Source organism: Bos grunniens, chromosome 2 (assembly GCF_055505025.1).
Source record: "Bos grunniens cultivar Pamir isolate PY7600 chromosome 2, Bosgru_T2T1.0, whole genome shotgun sequence".
NCBI lineage: Eukaryota > Metazoa > Chordata > Mammalia > Artiodactyla > Bovidae > Bos > Bos grunniens.
The window spans coordinates 48,126,391-48,147,760 of NC_141166.1; the positions used below are offsets into that span (position 1 = coordinate 48,126,391).

A 21,370-nucleotide genomic window follows, 5' to 3' on the forward strand; every position below is an offset into this window, starting at 1 on the left:
CTTGTCTCCTACTTGCTTCTTAGATTTGCTCCTATTGTCTGTGTTTTATAGAAATCATTCAGAGGCTTCTGAGACACATGCTTAAAAGAAGGTGTTCATTTTTCTTTAGTTAATAAATACACGAATTTCCTTGGGAAACTGTGTTGGCCCAGTGAAGTTCACGCTATCAATCTCCAACTTTGGGTCACTGTAACAAAAGGGCGAGGCGCTAGCAGTGAACCACAGCAAAAGCACAGAGTTCAAGTTGAAGCTGCAACAAACAAAACCTAGAGGCAGTTTGCAGAGCCTTGGTGCCTCAAGTGTTTCAGAGAATGTCCTGGGAAATAAAGCTTTATGGTGGCTCTGCCATCATAAATCCTAGAGGAAATTAAACAGACGAATACATAACTTTTTTGTAAAACATCTCAACCTGGTTCTGATCCCAGGTGATCCACTTCCCATCCCCTTCATTTCAGAGTTTTCCTGAGCTGGGCTGTGTAGCTCTGGTCCCAGTCTACTTTGAAGAAAAACAACGTGGTGAGTATAATTATTCTCTTTTGTGACATTAGACAGTAAACCCTGTACTACTGGCAGAATGGAGCATTTCTTCCTTTTTTGCTTTTAGAGTAACTGTCTTTCTTTCTGACACTTTTGAGGGCAAGCGAGGAGGAAAAGTTATTGGTGCTTTCTTTTTTCATCTAAAACTTTTATTTGAGGTGATATTTTGATCACCTTTTATGAGCTGCATTGTCCTTTCTAATCAGAAGCCAGATATCCACACTATAGTAAAATCCTTGCCATATTTAGGAAAGCAAGAGAAAGGCAAAGGAAATAAGCAATTCCCAGGAAGAGCAGGGTTGAGATACTGGATGCAGCATTGTGAAATTCGGAGCACTCCTGAAAGCCATGAAATGATACTCCAGACACCTGACTCCGTTAACCTGCCACATTGGTTGTGTCAAACTCACTCTCAGGAAGCAGCTATATAGAAAGATAGTATTTACTGTCTAGAAATCACACTTATTCAGGGACTTCCCTGGCGGTCCAGTGGTTGAGACTTCACCTTCCAGTGCAAGGGGATGCGGGTTTGATCCCTGGTTGGGGAGCTAAGATCCCACATGCCTCGGGGCCAAAAAGCCAAAACATAAAACAGAAGCCATATTGTAACAAATAAAAAAAAAGACTTTAAATAAATAAAAAGAAATGACACTTATTCAAAAAGGAACTAAGGCATTCCTAATGCCATGTGTGTTATTACACCTTATTTTCTGTTACAGGATTCAGAAAAATATAGAAAACATTATGTTTAAAATTTAAATATACTTAATATTTAACTATTAAAATTATATTTAAAAGCCTGCTTAATTTGCTTATGTCAATTCAATATGTATCTAGACTCTATTAGGCCATTGTAGGTAGTAGTTAAGAGAATGTCATGGTTAAAAAACATAACTCTTGCTCTCAAGGAGCTTAAACTGTACTTTAATATAAGAATTACAATAACTTGTTATGGAAATGTGCCTTTGTCACCTAGTCCAGTGGTTTTCTCTCTGTTCACTGTCCAAAATACCAATGGGGGAAAGACTGAACTGTAAATAAACGGTTATAGAAAATGTTCAGATGGACGGTGACCATTCCTCAGATCTTTCTCTTCTTAGCTGGTGTTCTTGTCCCTTGGTCTGTACATCACAGATCCGGCAGCTTGAATGACACTTGTAGCTCTTGCCATACTTGAATATGTGTACTTGAAGACTGAATGAAAAATGCTGAGTGTTCAGGCTGGAATGAATGACTTCTAATATCATGAAGCTACTTGCCAACTGCATATGCACTACAGGGAAAGACTTGCTTTCCCACCATCCCTACGGCCTGTGTGCGTGTGTGTGTATGTGTGTGTGAAAGTCACTCGGCTGTGTTTGACTCTTTGCAACCCCATGGACTGTAGCCTGGCAGGCTCCTCTGTCCATGGAATTCTCCAGGAAAGAATACTGGAGTGGGTACCTGTTCCCTTCTCCAGAGGATCTTCCGAACCCAGGGATCGAACCCAGGACTTCTGTATTTCAGGTAGATTTTTCACCTTCTGAGCCATGGCCCGAGTCCTCATGCCAGTCTCCATGCCCTCAGCATGAGCCCTAGAGAAAGTCCTTTGAAATGTTTTTATTTTTTTTTTCTCTACTCTTTTCAAGAGTCAATCTTAGCACTTCTGTAATTCAACCCTACCAGTTGTCCTGTGTTTACAGGGACAAGCCTCACAAGGACTCAAACTCCAGCAGCATGAAATATGATTTCCCCAGTGTCCTCTGGCAGCTGGGGGTATATGGTAACATTACACTCATCATGGGATGACCTGCTGACTACTTTTAAAAACATTCATCAGCACCTAGTTCAATGCCTGGCATGGAACTGCAGATTTCAGGGCACTCTGTCCCATTTAATTCTCATCTCAACCCAGGGATGTAGGCGTAACAATACCCCCACTTTATGGATGGGGGTGAGAGTACTGAGTTCCAAGGAAATTGGATGACTTGGCCACATGGACACTTAAATCCAGATCTTCAGAGCCATTTAAAAAATATGTATAAAGCTCAACTTTGTCTCCCATTTATAACCCAAGAATAAAATTGAGCCTGAAATGTGAAAAATCAGTCAATCACACACATTTGAACCCATAACAGGAAGGGAGCCAGGGCTGCACTTTTCCCTCAAGTTTTCTAAACAATGCGTATATACATATATATAAAAACTCATCTATTTTAGCCTGAACATTGTAATATAACATTTCAGCATTTTCCATTAAAACCAAGAAATTACCACATATCCAAGGAAACTAAAGAACACTGTAATTGTTCATGTTACAGAAATGTCATTGGATATGTTAGCAAAGAAGCTTGTCATTCTACATGCCATAAATATTATTGCTTGAGTGGGTAAAATGCACAGTTTTAAGATTCCTAATCAGTGTTTTTAAGCACTCCTATTGGCTCTTCATGATTACAGTTTCACTGGGTATTTTGGTTGTTCCTTTCAACTATCAAAGAAACCTGCACGTTTGTATTTCTCTAGGGACATCCCGCCAGCTCTCTGAGCTCCAGAGTTCCTGATTTCTGCATGTCCTTCCCTATTATGTGCTTCCCTGGTGGCTCAAATGGTAAAGAATCTGCCTGCAATGCAGGAGACTTGGGTTCGATCCCTAGGTTGGGAAGATCCCCTGGAGGAGGACATGGCAACCCACTCCAGTATTCTTGCCTGGAGAATTCCATGGACAGATGAGCCTGGTGGGCTACAGTCCATGGGGTCACAGAGTCAGACATGACTGAGCAACTGACACTTTCATATTTTCCCTATAATGTACATATATGTCCCCACCTTCATGTCTCCAGAAAGGAGTTTCCTCTAAATAATATTCCTGGTCTCTCCCCTAGGCCCCTGTTCACTTTTTCACATGAGAGGAGGGGTAGTTATGTGATTGAGTTTTCAAGGAATTAATATCTATTGGTTACGCTCCCCAAATGTGAACTATTAAAACACTACAAACACTGAAGTATCCTTCTCTCTCTGCCATGAAGGGAGGCAGAAATTCTAACTAGATGGTTTGCTCTGCAGACCAAAACTCTCCCTTTGGGAGGGAGTATCTGAAAACCCAACTTGGCCACCAGATTAAAGACATGTTCTCCAGTTGGTTTTAAGTATAATAAAACTAACATTTGAATCTTAATTTCTTAAGGCTTGGCTCTCAGTTGGCTGGAAGAAGAAGGTGTTATTTATTATCTCCCAATCATCAAAGTATTTTTTAATATACAGAAATGGGAGCTCCTAGGTTTTCTTAAGGCTTAAACTCAGAACAACGTTTCTGCCACAGGCTATTGGTGAAGCAGACAGATTCAAGATGAGAGGAACTGGAATTTTCACACAAGGGCATGAAGAGTGGGAAGCATGGTTCACTGAAAGTCTCTTTTAGAGACCAGCTACTTCATGCAGACTTTACTTTCTGTACAGCACAGGACTAGAGCCTCTTTTTCAAAACTCTTGGAGTCAGATATTTTTCATAATTCAGATTCTCTTAGATTTTCTGTATGTGTGTGTGTATGTGTGTGTATGTGTTAGTTGCTCAGTCGTGTCTGACTCTTTGTGGCCCCATGGACTGTAGCCTACCAAGCTCCTCTGTCCATGGAATTCTCCAGGCAAGAATACTGGAGTGGGTTGCCATGCCATCCTCCAGGGGATTTTCCCGACATAGGAACTGAGACTGTCTCTTGCATTGCAGGCAGATTCTTTACCATTTGAGCCAACAGGGAAGGCCATCTTAGATTTTAGAAAACTATAAGATATACACTGTGTATTATATCACTTGCCCAACAGAATTTAGGGTCACACCCCATAATCAAGCACCTTAATAATTCTATAATAAAATATGTGACTCAAATGGAGTAACAGCAGAATACAGATAGCTTCATAGGAGGTCAAATCAAGTTTTGGCATTTTCAGAGATTTTAAATTGCGAGTAAAATATTATGAACTGTATTTTGAGTCAAAATAAGCTTTTAAAGGCTAAATAAATTTCTCCTACCTTGGGCATATACCTGCTGTCAGTTCAGGTCCTCTGGGAAGCAGACATCAAAGCAGAATTAAAAGCGTGAGCCATCTAGGGAGAAATGCCTGTTGAAAGTTACAGGAGAGTGGGAAGCAGAGCAGGCAGGGAAGGCTTTCAGACCAAGAGGCAGGTCTGATCTCCATGTAAGGGAAGGGGGGGAGGTTGGGGAAGGGAGGCTAAACAGGAAGATTATTTGCCGCAGAGCAGCTCTGAGAAATTTTGGCTCATCCAATGGGGAGCTCTATACACAGCAAAGGTTGCCTCTTTGAGGCCTCTTGTGTCGGCTGTTATAGCCAGACCTAGTCTCCTTGCCCTGGTCAGTCACTGGCTGGGAGCTGACTGGGAAGGGAGGCTGGCATCATGCATCCCTGGAGGCAGTCAGTCAGCTCCTGGCCTTGGGCAGTTTCTCTCTCGAAGGGAGAGCTGAACTCCTTCCTCCGTGGCTGGAATCATCCTTCCCCCTCGGCTTCCACAGACTTAGTCCCTCTGGTTCTTAGCTTCCAGTTAACACAGTGCTCTTCAGGGATGCATCCTCCTTGTAACTGGGATTTCAACTCCCATCTCAGGACTATCCCATTAGTCCATCAGCCACACGGTTTTGCTTCTATACCCACTGCCAAGCCTATCCAAACAGAAGCAATTTGTATAAGGCCTCCTTCCTTGGCTTTCCTTTGATAAGAGTGGACAGTAATTTACAGCACAACTCAAGAAGGGACTTCTCTGAGAGAGAAGCCCCCCAAAAGCCTAGAAGGACTGTGGGTTTGTGTGTGTCTTGGGGTGAAGTGGGGGCCAGAAAGGTGACACGGTGCTTGGCAAACATGTGGGGTGACTTTCAGATCAGTGACTCTTTCTTGTGAATTTTAGGACCCTGTCCCATCTCTCCATCCCTCAGCAAACCCCTACTGCACACATAGCAGTGGAGTGAGCAATACATGAACAGTAACACTAACGCCAGTTAATCACCTAGCCCTTCATAGCGCCAATCCTATGACATGCACAACCCAGGTCCCCTTCCCTGCTGTTGTGCTCCCTGGAGACAATGAGCTTAAGGCTAATCAAGTATATCTTACAGAGCAGGGATCCCAGAGGAAACATGCCCCAAATCCCCGGCTAGTGACAGGATCGGGACCAACTTCCAGCCCAGCCCTTTTTCCATGGCCCCGCTCTGTCCTTCCCCTCCTCATATTAGGAAATTCACTTCCACTTCAGGCCTAAGGTGCTAATGGCAAAGCTGTTATTTTAGCAGTGTGTGAAAGGTCCAAGGGTAACAAAAAATTAAAGTCACACTTCTCTCTAAATAATTATTTCAAAGACCCCTTTAAAAATACATTGGATTTTCCTGCCAGATTAAAGTCCTGGGGAGTCTTCCAAAGATTTCTTGGCTGGCCACTGAGCATTCTGCACCCTCCCAGGTCCACACTTCTCTCACTAACTGTTATGAAATCTTCTAAGGCACTCATGCAGCACATGGCTAGGAGTTGAGAAGAGCGCAAAAGAGGTCTCAGAAATAACACTCACCAGATCCCTGACCAGTTTTTCTGAGATGTGGGTAGATAAGTATCCTCTACGAATGGCTGGCCGTCCAGAGTAGACAAACTGGCATAACTGCTCTGAGAGTGCTTTTGTAGAGTTTAATGTGATAATCCAATAAAATTTATAGCAAAGTTAATCTGACACATACAGTGGTGTACATAATAGTTATTGTCCTACATGATAATTAGGCATAAATGAAAGCAGTTCCCATAAATGCCTATAATTAGATTTGGAATCCCTCCATGGGTGGAGGAAATAGAGAATTTAGAAAATGCTATTGCATGTTTAATATACTACATTTTTTCTTAAAGAAAAATTGCCTTCAGCTTGTTGCTCTGATGCCCATTTTGTGACAGAGTTCTGAGTCTTTCAGTGCATGATGGTTATTTTTTTTTCTCTCAGCTGCTTCTCTAGGATTAGAGAGATAAGGAGGAAGGGACTGAAATGTACCATACGGCTCCTTGGAAGCAGAGCATACAGTTCTACTATCACAAGAGAAGGATTTTCAGAATGAGTGAAGAAAAAATGCTTTCAGTATAGAAGAGAATGACTAAAATGAGAATTCTTTTTAAACAGTTGAGTCAGATTTCTAGTTTTCATCTTTGTTTGGTTCATCTTCTAACAGATTCTGATCAGTGTTCATGTTGATTGAGTTCTTGATGCTGTGAACCACTCAGTCCCCACAGCCGTACTCAGGACCACACAGGGGAAGACATTTTTTCAGTTGCTGAGCACCTGCCCCATGCAGTACAGGCTTGGGGTTGGAGGTAAGGGTGAATCAAGCAAGGTCCCTGTTTTCCAGTAGTCTGCATCCTAGATGAGGAACAAGCCATGTAAAGAGAAGGCTATGACATATGTGTGAAGAGTCACAGCGGAGGCTGTGGGGGCACAGGACAGAGACTGGAAGACCTATGCAAACAAGGTGACACTGCGATGGAACTTGGTGGCAGGGTTTTCAATACAGAAAAGGACAGGAGGGCCTCCCACCCAGGCTGAGGGGGCACAGAGAGATGGAGGTTGTCCAGGAAATAATGAGGAGCTGGTGTGGGGGAAGTTGTGGGAAATGAAGCTGGGTAGAAATTAAGCTCGGGACGGCCCTGGACATCTTAGAAAGGGTTTAGACTTCCCTGTAAAGGTAACAGGAAACAGGGCATGCGTCTCACGATAATGGCCTGGGGCTGGCCTCCAGGAATTGGGCCCATGGGCTAACATCTTGGAGCAGCCCCTTCTGTGGGATTTGTGCAAGAGTCCAGCTGCTTCTGGCTCTCCATCCTCTCCTTTCCACCTGTTCTTCACTCAAACTTGTGTGGCCAGCTGCAGTGGGGAGGAGGAGTCACTGCAAACAACCTTCCATGCCAGCACCTCATCCTTCACACCACTGGTTCCCAGGCCAGAATCTCCAGCAGCTGCCACTACTTTCCCATGGAGCCCAGACAGTTGTCATTTTTGGCATGTGGAGCTGGTAGAGATTTGCTATTCCTTCTGACTCAGGCTTACCCAGCTCTCTGGCTTCCTAGGGAAAAACTCAAGCAGACTTAGGGACTGATTTTCTTTATGTCTTTAGTTGTAGAAGATATTTTCTGGGTAGATTCTGGTCTTTTTCCACAGATAGTTATGGTTTTGGTGTGCTCATGAGAGGAGGAAGGCTCATGGTCTTTCTCCTCCACCATCTTGGCTGATCTCTCAGGAGCTAATTTTGAGGAAGTCTGAGCTCAGAATCAGAGAGACATCCCAGCCTAGCAAGTGAACCCTAATCCTCACCTGCACCCTGGATGCTTGGGATCCTGCTTAGAATAGTCAAAGCCTTCCACAGTCAGGAGCCTGGGGGAACCATTATCCACTATAAATGAGTTTCAGTCTCACCAAATTGTTTCTTTTCATGTAATGTGGAGGAAGAATGAGAATTGTAAAAGCACAGGGCAGTGAGGTTGAAGGAAGAGACAATTCCCAATAGATGCCAGGCACTGTACTAGGTAACTGTAACTTACATACATTACATAAACTGATTCTCACCACAAGCCCAGTGAGATGGGTGTTACTGTTCCATCTTGGAAAAGAAATTAATGCTCAGAAATTTTAGGTAACTTGTTTAAGTGAGCCTTGGGATTCCAGAGTTGTCTACCTAGATGACCCTGAGAGAGAAAAAGAGAGGCTGTATGGGCCATTTTCTATGCTGTGTAGGCAGTGAGAGACAGGTTGTCCCAAGGGCTTGGGGGCACTGGTGGCCTGATTTAAAGGAGCTTGCATTTCAGTTGGGGCATTTTAGTTTAAGCACAAAACTGTCAAGGACTAATCACAGAATCTTGGAACTAGAGGATTTGTCTTACAAACGATCTTATCCAATCCTTGTTTCACTGATAGGGAAACCAAGGCCAGAAGAATGGAAACAATTTGCTAGGATTAGCTCATTTGTGAAAGAGCTGTGATGAGAGCCTCAGTCCTTACCAGCTGAGTGGAATATTCACTGCCTCTGCGATAGACAATCTGCCTAATTGTGCCATGCGGCTTTTATGCCGTGTTTCTGCTTCCACTGGTAAAGCCACTGATAGACCCAAGTCTTGCTGGGGTGTCTGGTAGGGGAGATGGTGGATCTTGAGTGCCTCTGGCAAGGTCAGGACAGGGAGAAAAATAGGAGCAAGGAATAACAGCTTCCCCCCCTCCTAAATTTTAGTCTTGACCATAAAATTTACAACAAATTAATGCCCTCTAGAAATAGTGGTAACTCTCCTCTGAAAAGCATTTAACATTAATAGAATAATTTTGATGTCAAATCAAGTTCAGTAAAAAGGACTTTTGTCTAAATTTGTAATATCTTTGAGGTCTAATGACCAAATTCAGGTATTCCAAGGCAGCCATGGGATATGTGCTGAGACCAACACATTATGTGTATCATTAAATTTAATATTTGTATAAATTATTTGTAATTGTGGAGCAGGTAAAATTGTTTTCCCGACTGCCAATTGTCTCATGTTGTTTCTCTCTACCCCTGGGGAAATTTCTCAGAATAAGACATAGAACTCACTCATTCTAAAGTGTAAATAGCGAACAATGCTTAAAGTAATATTTCTCCTAGGAGTATTTTCATTTTAACATTTAAGTCAGATAAATTATGCTTTATTGGAGAAACAACAGGCTTTATTTCAAGGTGGAAGAGAACCTTCTAGATTTAGTAGAACATTCTTGGTGCTTCTGAAATCACACTATACTGGTGGTCCTTTAATCTTTCAGCCAGAAGAGTCCTTTCTGCTTGCAAAAATAATAGCTTCTGATTAGCTAATGTAAATTAAATGTCTAGAGTTTGCCTAATGCTGTAAATAGATAATAATAATGGGTTAAAACCAAGCATTTAAAGAAGCACTTTCCATAATGAAATTAATTTCATCCTCCCAAATCACTGTGAGGTAGGTATTATTTTCATCTTGATTTTATAGATAAATGATCCAAGTTTATAGAGGTGATGTGAGCTGCTAAGGAAGTTTTGGTGTTCCCATTTCACAGCTGAGAAAACTGAGGCTCTTAATTACTCTTTCCTCCCTGCTCCTAGATTTTCTAACAGAAAAGAGTATCTACTTCCTTTTATTTTATATTGTTTTGAAGATTCCATAGAATCTGCATTCTTTGTTATGTTTAGTAACAGGCTAAATCATTACATCTGAAATGAATATAAGTAAGTCCAATTTGGCACACGTTCCAAGACCAAACCAATGAGGGCAGTGTTCCATGAGGTTCATTTGCGGACCTATGTGACTGCATTGTTTCTTAAATGGACATGGAAATCATGATGATTATAATCTTTTGAAAAATTCACAGTTGAAACAGATCCAACTTAATTGTGAGATTTGCTTTATGAGGTTGTGTGTACAAGTCATCAAATAAAAGAAAGAACAGAAGGTCACAGAATTCACATCCGTGCAAGCATATGGATCAGTGTTTAAAACATACACAGAGAGACATTTCCACACATCTGGTTTTATCCAGAAAGAATCAGGAAACTCAAAGTTAAAATACAAACCCTTTTCATTTGCATACTGTCAAAAGAAATATCATGGAATGTTACGGAAACAAAATTCTAAGCATGGTCATGGGACAGACAGTTTAGTTAAAAGTTAAATGAATAGCAGGGCCTAAACCCTGTGAATGGTAATCAAGACCTGGGGTCTGAATCTCATTCTACCTCCATGTCTTCCCTCTTGATACAGGACAAATGATTGGAGTAGAGTAATCACAGAGACTCAGGCTGCACACTTGTTGTAAGAGAGACAATAACTTTTTTACAAATGTTCAGAAAGAAATGAAAAATTATAATTTTATTGTGGTTTTGTGCTCTAATCCCCTGATGAACCACATATGAGGATTTCTTTATGGACACAAGGTGTTGAGAACTCTTAGGAAAAAAGTATCAACAAGGTTTCAATTTAGGCTTATTATCTGGCATATTGTAGGCATTCAGTAAAATTTGTGGAACCATCCATTTGACAAGCCAATAACTTCACAAATATATATTGAGTTTCTAACATGTCCCAGGGACTGTTCTAGGCTCCTGGGATACAGCAGAAACAAAATGGAAAAATATTTTCTCTGATGTATTGAGGACCACATTCTAGTAAGCAGTACATAAATGAATACATAGACTATTTAGTGTGTTAAATGGTGATGTGTTCTGGTAGACTGGACAATGGATCCCATAGATGTCCACATCCTAATTTCTGAAACCTATAAATAGCTACCCTATGGGGCTTCCTGGTAGCTCAGATAGTAAAGAATCCTTTTGCAATGCTGGAGACTCGGGTTTGATCTCTGGGTTGGGAAGATCCCCTAGTGAAGGGAATGGGAACCCACTCCAATATTCTTGCCTGGAGAATCCCATGGACAGAGGAGCCTGGCAGGCTACAGTCCATGGGGTCCCAAAGAGTCCGACGTGACAGAAGCAATTAGCACATGCACAGCTCTGTGACTATGGTGAAAGGGATACTACGTTACTTCTGAGACTAGATCATAAAAGGTGACGCAGCATCTCTTTGGGATACCCACTCTTGGAACCCAGTCAGCATACAAAAAGGAAGCCCAATCAGCCACATGGCCACACCATTCCTAGGTGTTCTGAATGAGGTACCAGCTAACAGGCAACATCGATTATCAGGCATGTAAGTGGTGAACCTTCAGCTCCCAGCCGTTATGTCACCTTCAGACTCGAAGACCCCAGTCACTGCGGACAGAGAAAAGCCATCATCACTGTGCTCATTCTGAATTCCTGAATTCAGAATTCCACAGAATTTTTGAGCACAATTAAACAGGTGGCTGTTTTAACCACCAAGTTTTGAGGTTGCTTGTTATGCCATAGAAGTAACTGAAATAGAAGGCCACATTGAGAAAGTAACATTTAAGCAAAAGCCTAAAGAAAGTGAGTGAGCACTGATGATATCAGGAGGAAGATTATTCAAGGCAGGGGAAAAGGTCACTGTAAAGACCCCTGTGGGAGAATACCTGAAACAGTGAGGGGGCTGCTGTGGCTGAAGCAGGGCAGGTAAGGGGGCAAGTGGGGGAAGATGAGTTCTGAAATGTGCTAGAGGAGTGCAGATTGTGCAGGTACTTGGAGGCCATTGGAGCAATTTGGGCCTTTCCTCTGACTGAAACGGGAAGATGCTAGAAGGTTTTTGAAGAGATAGTAGAATGATGTGACTTACATTGACGAAAGATCATTCCAACTTCGGTGTTCAGCATTGACTGTAGTGGGGCAGGATAGAAGCATGGAAAGCAGTTAAGAGGGTATTTTTCTAATTAAGGAGAGAGTCTTGGACCAGGATGGTGATAATAGAAATGGTAAGGAGTGGTTGTATTTGCATATATTTTGATGGAGGGACTTCCCTGTAGCTCAGATGGTAAAGAACCTGCCTGCAGTGCAGGACACCCAGGTTTGATCCCTGGGTCGGGAAGATCCCCTGAAAAGGAAATGGCAGCTAATTCCACTGTTCTTGCCTGGAGAATTTCCTGGACAGAGGAGCCTGGCGGGCTACAGTCCATGGGGTTGCAAAGAGTTGGACACAACTAAGCAACTAATACACACACTCATGTTTTGACAGTAGAGTCGATAGATATTTAAAATATATCTTGAAGGTAAAGATACGGTGATAGATCAGATATAAGGAGTGAAGAAAAGAGAATGATTGCAAAGGTTTACCTAAACAACTAGAAGAATAGAGTTATTTAAGAAATTGGAAAATGTTAAAAAGGAAACCCTGAAAGAGAAAATTATGAGTTCAGTTTTGGATGTAATAGGTTGAAATTCCCGCTAGCCGTCTAAGGGTGGGCTATTGATGGACGGGTTTGGCATCCAGAGGAGAAGTACAGGCTGAAGACATTAATCCAAGTTTCCACAGCGTTGAGATTGGCTGAGCCCAGCAAAGTCATGATTGAAGCAAGAAAAGCAGTCCAAGGACTAAACTCTGGGGCACTCTGATTTTAGGGGTCAGGGAGACAAAGATAGCCAGCATCAGAGACTGAAATAGAGCAGTCCAAGAGATAGGAGGGAGACCAGGAAAGACGTGTGGTTTCCTGGAAGGCAGTTAAACTGTTTCAAGGAGGAGGGAGTAATCAGCAATGCAAATGATGAGATCAAACAAGATGAGATCTGAGAAGGGGTCATTAGCTTTTGCAATATTGAAGTCACAGGAGACCTTTCCGAGCCTTGTTCCCAGAGAGTGGTGGTGGTAGAAAATGAATGAATGAGTGAATGAATGAATGAATATTGGTTAACAGGTTTCACATGGGTACTTTTCCTTTGAAAGAATCTGGGATATTTTTCTGCCGGAAAACAAGAAAAAAAAAAAAAAAAAAAGACAACACAAAACCCGAAAAGTACTCTGAGATGGCCAAAAAGCATCAGTTGAGTGCATTCAGATGTTGTCAAGCTGAGCAATAGACTCAATGATAGTCTAAGGGATCACAGTTGCCAGGAGGCTAGATTATGATGAAAATTACAGTCTTAAGCAAGAGCCAGTCATACCCTTTGTTTGTTGCCAGTAAGTCTCAACCTTCCTTCCAAAGTGAAGATAATTTAGTCTCCTGGTTAAGAGCACCCAGCCTCTGGAGTCCATCTGCCTATATTTAAACCTTGATTTCGCTAGTTACTAGCTGAGCAGGTAGCTTACTTAAGTCTCAAATTCCTCCTGTGTGAGATGGGGCTATTAACAATATCCACCACATATGATGATGTAAAGAATGGGTTATATCGAACATGAACAGCCTGATTCATGGAAAAATTTCAATGAATGTTAGCTGTTATTCCGATTAATTAATATACAGGGAGAAGAGGAGGTTTTTGTGCTGGCCCAAGGTATATCAGTGCTACACAAACAAGTGTTTAACAAGCTCATCTTTATGAGAGTAAGATTAGCTGGTTTAGCTCTAATGGGTATTTTCTGTAATTGCAGGATTTTATAGTCTCTGGTAATACGGAACATCCTTTATTATACTAGAATTGAACTGGTAAAGGGGGAGCTGCCATTTGCAACCTTTGTATTTTACTCTCAGGATCAAAATACACAAAAAGGAGCTTTATAAATGGATAAGTATTATTCAGATAGGTCAGTGCTGGTTTATTGCCATGATATTGTGACTTTAATGTTGATCATTTGGAGTTCCACTGTCCCAGAATTTGACCACCCGTGCCCTTCCTCAACCCCATCATTAATACACACACCTACTTAGTATGAGATGTTTGGCTAGGGGAACTTTTCAGAAAACATCTATACTCCAAATGGAGTGAATGAAAAATGCTTGAGAAGGTTAGAAAGGAACACCCGGAACTGAAAAAACATTTCTTTAAAAACATAAAAAGTCTGAGTTGTTTTCAAATTTAGTATCCCAACATGTCCACATGATGTGATGTTGGCCTTTTTGAAAGTATACATTGCCCTAATGAAAAAATGAAAAGGGGATGACAAATGCAGCAAATAGAGATCGCAACTCAACTTCCACACATGGAAACAATTGTCCAAATTATGGCAAAATCTGGCAATCTCACTTTGGCCTCATTATTCATTTGAGAACAAAATCATAGAGCACAGAAAAGTTATCCTTGTATGTAGGTTTTGCTGCTTTTACATCTGCAAATGACTTTTGCCTGCTATTGTATTTCTATTAAAAGCTAAACTCCCCCCTTCCACTCAAATCAGATTTCTGATTTCAAAGAAATCAAAGAAAACTGTGAGATCATAATCCCAATGATTCAAATAAACCCTCTGAATTCTTGCCTCAGTTCCTTCACTTTTTACAAGGAAGCCTCTGTAGCTGGGAACTTCCCAGTGGCTCAGCTTTAAAGAATCTGCCTGCAATGCAAGAGACACAGGAGATGCCAGTTTGGTCTCTGGGCCAGGGAAGATCCCTTGGAGGAGGGCATGGGAATCCAGTCCAGTATTCTTATCTGAGAATCCCACGGAGCCTGGCAGGCTACAGTCCATAGAGTTGCAAATAGTCGGATATGACTGAAGCGACTGAGCACACACACACACACACACTCTGTAGCTGAAAGAAAAAAAGTCGGAATGAATACACAAGAAAGAATGAACAGTGTCTGCCAACATCTCTACCAGGAAAACTGTACAAACCCCAAGATTCCAGCCCTTGTTTCCACATATGGGAAACACCGATCTCTAAGCCTTTGCAACTCAGTGTGGAAAACGGACTGGAAACATGAGTATCACCTGGAAGCTTGTTAGAAATGCAGAGTTTCAGGTCCTACCCCAGAGCCTCTGAATCAGAACCTGCATTTTAACCATCTCCCCAAGTGACTTTGTCATTTTGTTGCTAAATCATACCCAACTCTTTTGTGACCCCATGGACTGTAGTTCACCAGGCTCCTCTGTCCATGTAATTTCCCAGGCAAGAATAATGGAGTGGGTTGCCATTTCCTTCTCCAGGGGATCTTTCTGACCCAGGGATCCAACCTGTGTCTCCTGCTTTGGCAGGAAGGTTCATTACCACTGAGCTGCCAGGAAAGCACCCCCCGCCCAAGTTATCTGCATGCATATGAAAGTTTGAGAAGTGGTCTCTGAGAAACTCTCACCCCTTGAGGAGCTTCCAAACTGCTTGTTCAGCTTGGTGTGATCCTGCATTTGCAAAACCAGCCTCAGAGCCATGCAAGTGACTGACAGCTTTGAGGACAAGGGTACAGCAAGTCCCATATCATTATGCGTAAATGTTCCTCCTTACCCATTAAAAAGGTTCAAAAAATACTGAGCTCCTATATTCTACATAATGACCTTCCAGATTTCATGGCACCAATCATCTTCTGAGAGACTTCTGTGCCTGCACATATTAAATTAAACCTACTCTTTTTGCAAACTGTCAGTCCTTTGCTGCTGACTTTTAAGCCATGCCCCCTAAATGAGGTTATTGGAGAAAATACATCAGGCGTAACATAGACAAACTATAGACAGGTACTTGAGGAAATAAGATTAAAGCACCTTGGAGAAACAGGCCTAATTATTAACTGCGGTATAGTTTCTGAGTTCATTGAAATTCTGATTTTCAGATGTTCTGACAGTGTAGGGAAGAAAGTGAAGCACAAACCTGCCTTGAGACTGTATTCATACGCACACAGCTGTTGCCTTAACTATAGGGTCATGTGGATAGCAGCTTTGTTTTTCTTGCCTTCCAGGTGTTTTCTGAGGATGCATTAAGCAGAATTTCAATGAGATGGAGGGCTCTACTCAGTGTATAAATTACACTTAAATCTTCTCAAAGCAAGTTAAAGCCAAATTGTCCTCCTCTGCTTATTTGAGTCTGTTACTAAGGAAGCAATGGAAATGACACTTTTTAAGCCAGGCTCTCATAAATCAGGTGTTTCCACACTTCTTGAAGTGACAATAGAAAGCCAGTTGGAAAACATAATAGCGAAAGACACTGCTCCCAAACTGTCGTCAGACTTTGGAGTGAGTATAATGTTTGACAGGAAAGATTGTGTGTGAACATTATTCATTGCAACCAAGAGCCATTCAAAGGCACCTTTGGAGCAAAGATTAATAAAAGAGAATTCTCAGGAAGTAACGTAATATGGAACCTCTTCCTCTCCCCAACCTACTTCTCCTTTGGGGAGATCCAGATTTAGCTTGGGACAAGATTTACGGTTCTGAAGGTGTGATGAAAGGCAAGTCATAGTTTACAATGCTGTTACTGGGTAAGGGTTTCACCTCTGCACGTACAGTTTGACATTTCTTAACCTGATCTGGATGTCCTCTTGGTGTTTAGGCCCAAGTAGACAGCACTGATGAGTAAGTATCAGGTGTCACAGCTACATAGGTAACCAACACCCCAATTTTAATCATCCTCAGTTTGATTTGAGTTTGATGCCCTGCGGGTGCCTATCTCAATCCATCAAACTGTCAAATGTCAGACCTACCTTCTTGACACTGCATTAATATTCTTTATCCAATAGAATTGATCATGGACCCTTTGAAGAATCAGCCCAGAGTTATTGCTTAAGAAGAAAGCATGGAAGGAAGACTGATTTCATCTGTCAGTCTACACTCATAAGCGGCTTAGATTTTCCTCTGAAAAATGGAGAACTTAAAAAATCTTTCTAAATTCTGTAGCTGAGGTGCCACGTCCCTAGGCATTCGAGGGACCCATCTCCTTAAAAAAGTGGAATGGTGATCTGAGAATGGAAGGCTCCCCATTTTCATAACTGAAGGCTACCAGACTGCTCACCGAGTAATGTGGGTCATTTTCTAATCAACAATGAAGACAATCAACTCTTCAGTCACTTTTCAGAATTTAACCATATACTTACTATGACCCAACCTAAAGAAGACTGACATTGGGAGTAAGCATACTAACTACTCATTCTTTGAAGTTTGTGGTTCCCAACATTTTTGAGCATTAGGATTCATTTTTTTAAATAGACCATTTTTCAGATCAGTTTTCAGTTCACAGCAATTGAGCGGAAGGAACAGAGATTTCTTATATACCTCCACACGTGTATAGGGCTCCTCCATTATCAACATTGCCCACCAGAGTGCTTGCTGTTGTTTGGTTGCTCAGTCATGTCCGACTCTTTGCAACCCCATGGACTGCAGCACGCCAGGCCTCCCTGTCCTTCACCATCACCCGGAGTTTGCTCAAACTCATGTCCATTGAATTGGTGATGTCATCCAACCATCTCATCCTCTGTCATCCCCTTCTCCTCCCACCTTCAATATTTCCCAGCATCAGGGTCTTCTCCAGTGAGTCGGCTCTTCTTATTAGATGACCAAAGTATTGGAACTTCAGCTTCAGTATCCAAGAGGTCCTTCCAGTGAATATTTCAGGGCTGATTTCCTTTAGGATTGACTGTTTCAATCTTTTTGCTGTCCAAGGGACTCTCAAGAGTCTTCTCCAGCACCACAGTTTGAAGGCATCAATTCTTCATGTACCAGAGTGGCACATTTGTTATAATTGACAAGTTTATATTAATACATCATTATGGTCCAAAGCCCATAGTTAAAATACGGTTCACTCCTGGTATTGTACATTCTGTGGGTTCAAACAAGTTTATAATGACATATATTCACCACTACATCATCATACAGAGAGGATTCCTTTTTAAAATAATATTTTGTTTTTAAAAAGCTTTTATTTAAAAATATTTTTAAATGCAGAAAATTTACAAGAAGAAAATAAAGAACTAGTTACCCAGATTTGTTTTTATGAATATTTTTGCTCAGTTTGTCATTTGTTCTCTTTCTTGCTATTTCTTAATACTACATTTTTGTGAACCATTTAAAAATAAACTATATATATTACAATCCTTAATCCTTAAATATTTAGTGGCCATTTCATAGTAATAGTGGAGATTCTCTTACATAACCACAATACAATGATGAACTTCAGTAAATTAATGTTAACATGGAACAACAGACTGGTTCCAAATAGGAAAAGGAGTACATCAAGGCTGTATATTGTCACCCTGCTTATTTAACTTCTATGCAAAGTACATCATGAGAAACGCTGGGCTGGAAGAAGCACAAGCTGGAATCAAGATTGCCAAGAGAAATGTCAATAACCTCAGATATGCAGATGACACCACCCTTATGGCAGAAAGTGAAGAAGAACTAAAGAGCCTCTTGATGAAAGTGAAAGAGGAGAGTGAAAAGGTTGGCTTAAAGCTCAACATTCAGAAAACTAAGATCATGGCATCTGGTCCCATCACTTCATGGGAAATAGATGGGGAAACAGTGGAAGCAGTGTCAGACTTTATTTTTTGGGGCTCCAAAATCACTGCAGATGGTGATTGCAGCCATGAAATTAAAAGATGCTTACTCCTTGGAAGGAAAGTTATGACCAACCTAGACAGCATATTCAAAAGCAGAGACATTACTTTGCCAACAAAGGTCCGTCTAGTCAAGGCTATGGTTTTTCCAGTAGTCATGTATGGATGTGAGAGTTGGACTGTGAAGAAAGCTGAATGCCAAAGAATTGATGCTTTTGAAGTGTGGTATTAGAGAAGACTCTTGAGAGAGTCCTTGGACTGCAAGGAGATCCAACCAGTCCATCCTATAGCAGATCAATCCTGGGTGTTCATTGGAAGGACTGATGTTGAAGCTGAAACTCCAATACTTTGGCCACCTGATGCGAAGAGCTGACTCATTTGAAAAGACCCTGATGCTGGGAAAGATTGAGGGCAGGAGGAGAAGGGGATGACAGAGGATGAGATGGTTGGATGGCATTACCATTTTGATGAACATGGGTTTGGGTGGACTCCGGGAGTTGGTGATGGACAGGGAGGCCTGGCGTGCTGCGATTCATGGGGTCGCAAAGAGTCAGACATGACTGAGCGACTGAACTGAACTGAATACAATATTTTTATCTAATCTATATCCATATTCAAGTTTTACCTACATCCATATTCAATTGACCCAGTAATGTCATTTATAACACATTTCCTCCTTCCTGTAGAGGTTCCAGACTAGGGTCAGGTACGGCATTTAGTTGTCATGTTCCTTTAGCCTCCTTTAATTTGGGACATTTCACAGCTTTCTATTTTATGACGTTAATATTTCTTAAAAAAAGAATCTCTCCTCCATTTTTCATAGAATGTTCCTTATTTTGAGTTGTCTAATTAGATTCAGGTTATACAATCTTGGCTGGATGGGAATACTATGTATATGATATTGTCTTTGGGTATCTTTTTTTAAGTAGAAAGATAATTTGCTGACTCCTACATGATCTGAGTTTTTCTTTTATTTACTTGACCCATGGACAGGGCTTAGTGTGCACTTTGAAATTTCCATGGGTCAGTGGCCCGTTGAGTGTTGAATCCTCTGTATTTTGCTTATTATTAACTCGGAGAAAATGATATATCCAGATCATGTCATCTTAGTTCCTCATGGTGGCTTTTTTAGAGGTCAATGCAGGAAATATTTGAAGAACGACTTCGAAAATTTTGCATAGCTATAATTAACAACATTATCTATCATGATGTCAACCCCTCCCCTTAATAGGATCTGTTGCTGCTGCTAAGTCGCTTCAGTCATGTCCAACTCTGTGCAACGCCATAGATGGCAGCCCACCAGGCTCCCCTGTCCCTGGGATTCTCCAGGCAAGAGTATTGGAGTGGGGTGCCATTGCCTGCTCCGTAATAGGATCTAATGACATTTATTTCTAGTGTAAAGCTTGTCTTTATAAGATAACGATTTCCTTTTATTGAATAATTAGGAAGTAAAAGTCTCAATGAAATTTTTCTGTTCTCTTCAGTTTTTTAGAAAGTTCAGGGCTGAATTTATTAAATATTCTAATTCAACTAGAATATATATAATTTTCCAAAATGCTTTTGAATTTTTAAAATTTTATGTTGAATTGCCCTGCCATCGATATGATTCAGTATCTTAGGACTCGTGCCTTGACAAGAAGACTGTGGGTTGACTTTCCGTCTCGTCGGTGCCTCTCCTTTGGCACCTTCTTAGGGAGCAACTGGAGTCACGACCCCATTCCCTTCTGAATCTCTGGGACTGTCTTCCATCTCTCAGGTCCTCAGTCTTAGGATAGTTCTTGGCCTCAGTCTGCAAGGAGCACTCACTTTCGCGCTTCCTGCCACCAGGACAGAGATGTGGATTTAGGCTTTGCTTCTGGAGGCCTGTTCTCCCGAGGCCTGTCATCCCCACTAGCTGAGCTGCTGCCTTCATCCGTCAGGGCGGGTCTCCTAGGTCACCACCCCTGTCTGTCTTACCTCTGGCTGCCTCTTGTTCCCTTTGTTGTCTGCTCAGTCGCTCACTCGTGTCCGACTCTTTGCAGCCCCATGGATTGTAGCCCGCCAGGCTCCTCTGTCTATGGAATTTTCCAGGCAAGAATACTGGAGTGGGTTGCCATTTCTTGAGTGTATCTTCCCCATCTAAGGATCGAACCAGGGTTTCTTGAGTTGGCAGACAGATCCTTGATCACTAGTGCCACCTAAGAAACCTCTGTTCCCTTTGTTAATTCACACAAACTCATGCACACATTTATGGGTTGTGATTCCTTCCATATTTTGACTTTGTTGATTACAGGGGCCAGAACAACAGGGGCTGAGGCAAAATTTTCTTCCTATTTGCTTGAGCAGCAGGGTAATGTACTGGGATATTAGCTTGGATTTTGTTTCTGCTTCAAAAATATTCAGCAAGAATGAGGACCGTTTGTGTTTTAGTCTCTCTGTTTTCCTGTCCCTCTCTTTCCTAGAAGGGGTCAAGGCCTTTTGTACTTCTTGCCTCCGGGGTATTTGAAGAGCTGAAAGCAGACAGTGCTTGAAACAACCTTTCTTTCTGGCTTTCCTGAAAGTCTTGAGAATACTAAGCAAGAATGTCCCCTGATGGGGAAGAGACTGGAGAGGAGGAGGTCAAAAAAATGTCAGAGAGAGGATGAACATAAAGCCAGAAAGGGTCCACGGTCTCTTATTTATTTTCCTGGAGGAGGTGGCAAGTTCCTTAAGGGGCATGTCCTCTGTGCCTAAGGAGACTGGACTCCAGGGACTGCAGCTCCAGTTTCTGTAGAATATTTCACCCAAACCTGCCTGGTATGGAGTAGCAAAGTCTTTGACTTGATTTTTTTTTACATTGTACTTTTAAAATTATCATAGAGCAAAATTAACTTATATCTTTTGGTGTACAGTTTTTTTGTTTCAGGATTTTTTTTTGTATTTTAGTTGCAGAGTGTAAACAAACTCTTAGTTGTGGCATGTGGGATCTAGTACCCTGACCAGGGATCAAACCCAGCCTCCCTGCATTAGGAGCTCAGAGTCTTAGCCACTGGACCAGATAG

At 41.7% G+C, this 21,370-nt stretch overlaps 1 long non-coding RNA gene across 1 annotated transcript in view; it reads left to right on the top strand.

Moving 5' to 3' along the window:
* The first annotated feature begins 244 nt into the window (after positions 1–244).
* Positions 245–21,370, top strand: part of LOC147378060 (uncharacterized) — an 80,677-nt gene continuing 59,551 nt past the window's right edge. Inside the window, exon 1 of the long non-coding RNA XR_015144381.1 lies at positions 245–516. This is a non-coding gene — a long non-coding RNA (uncharacterized LOC147378060). The remainder of the gene's footprint in view (positions 517–21,370) is intronic.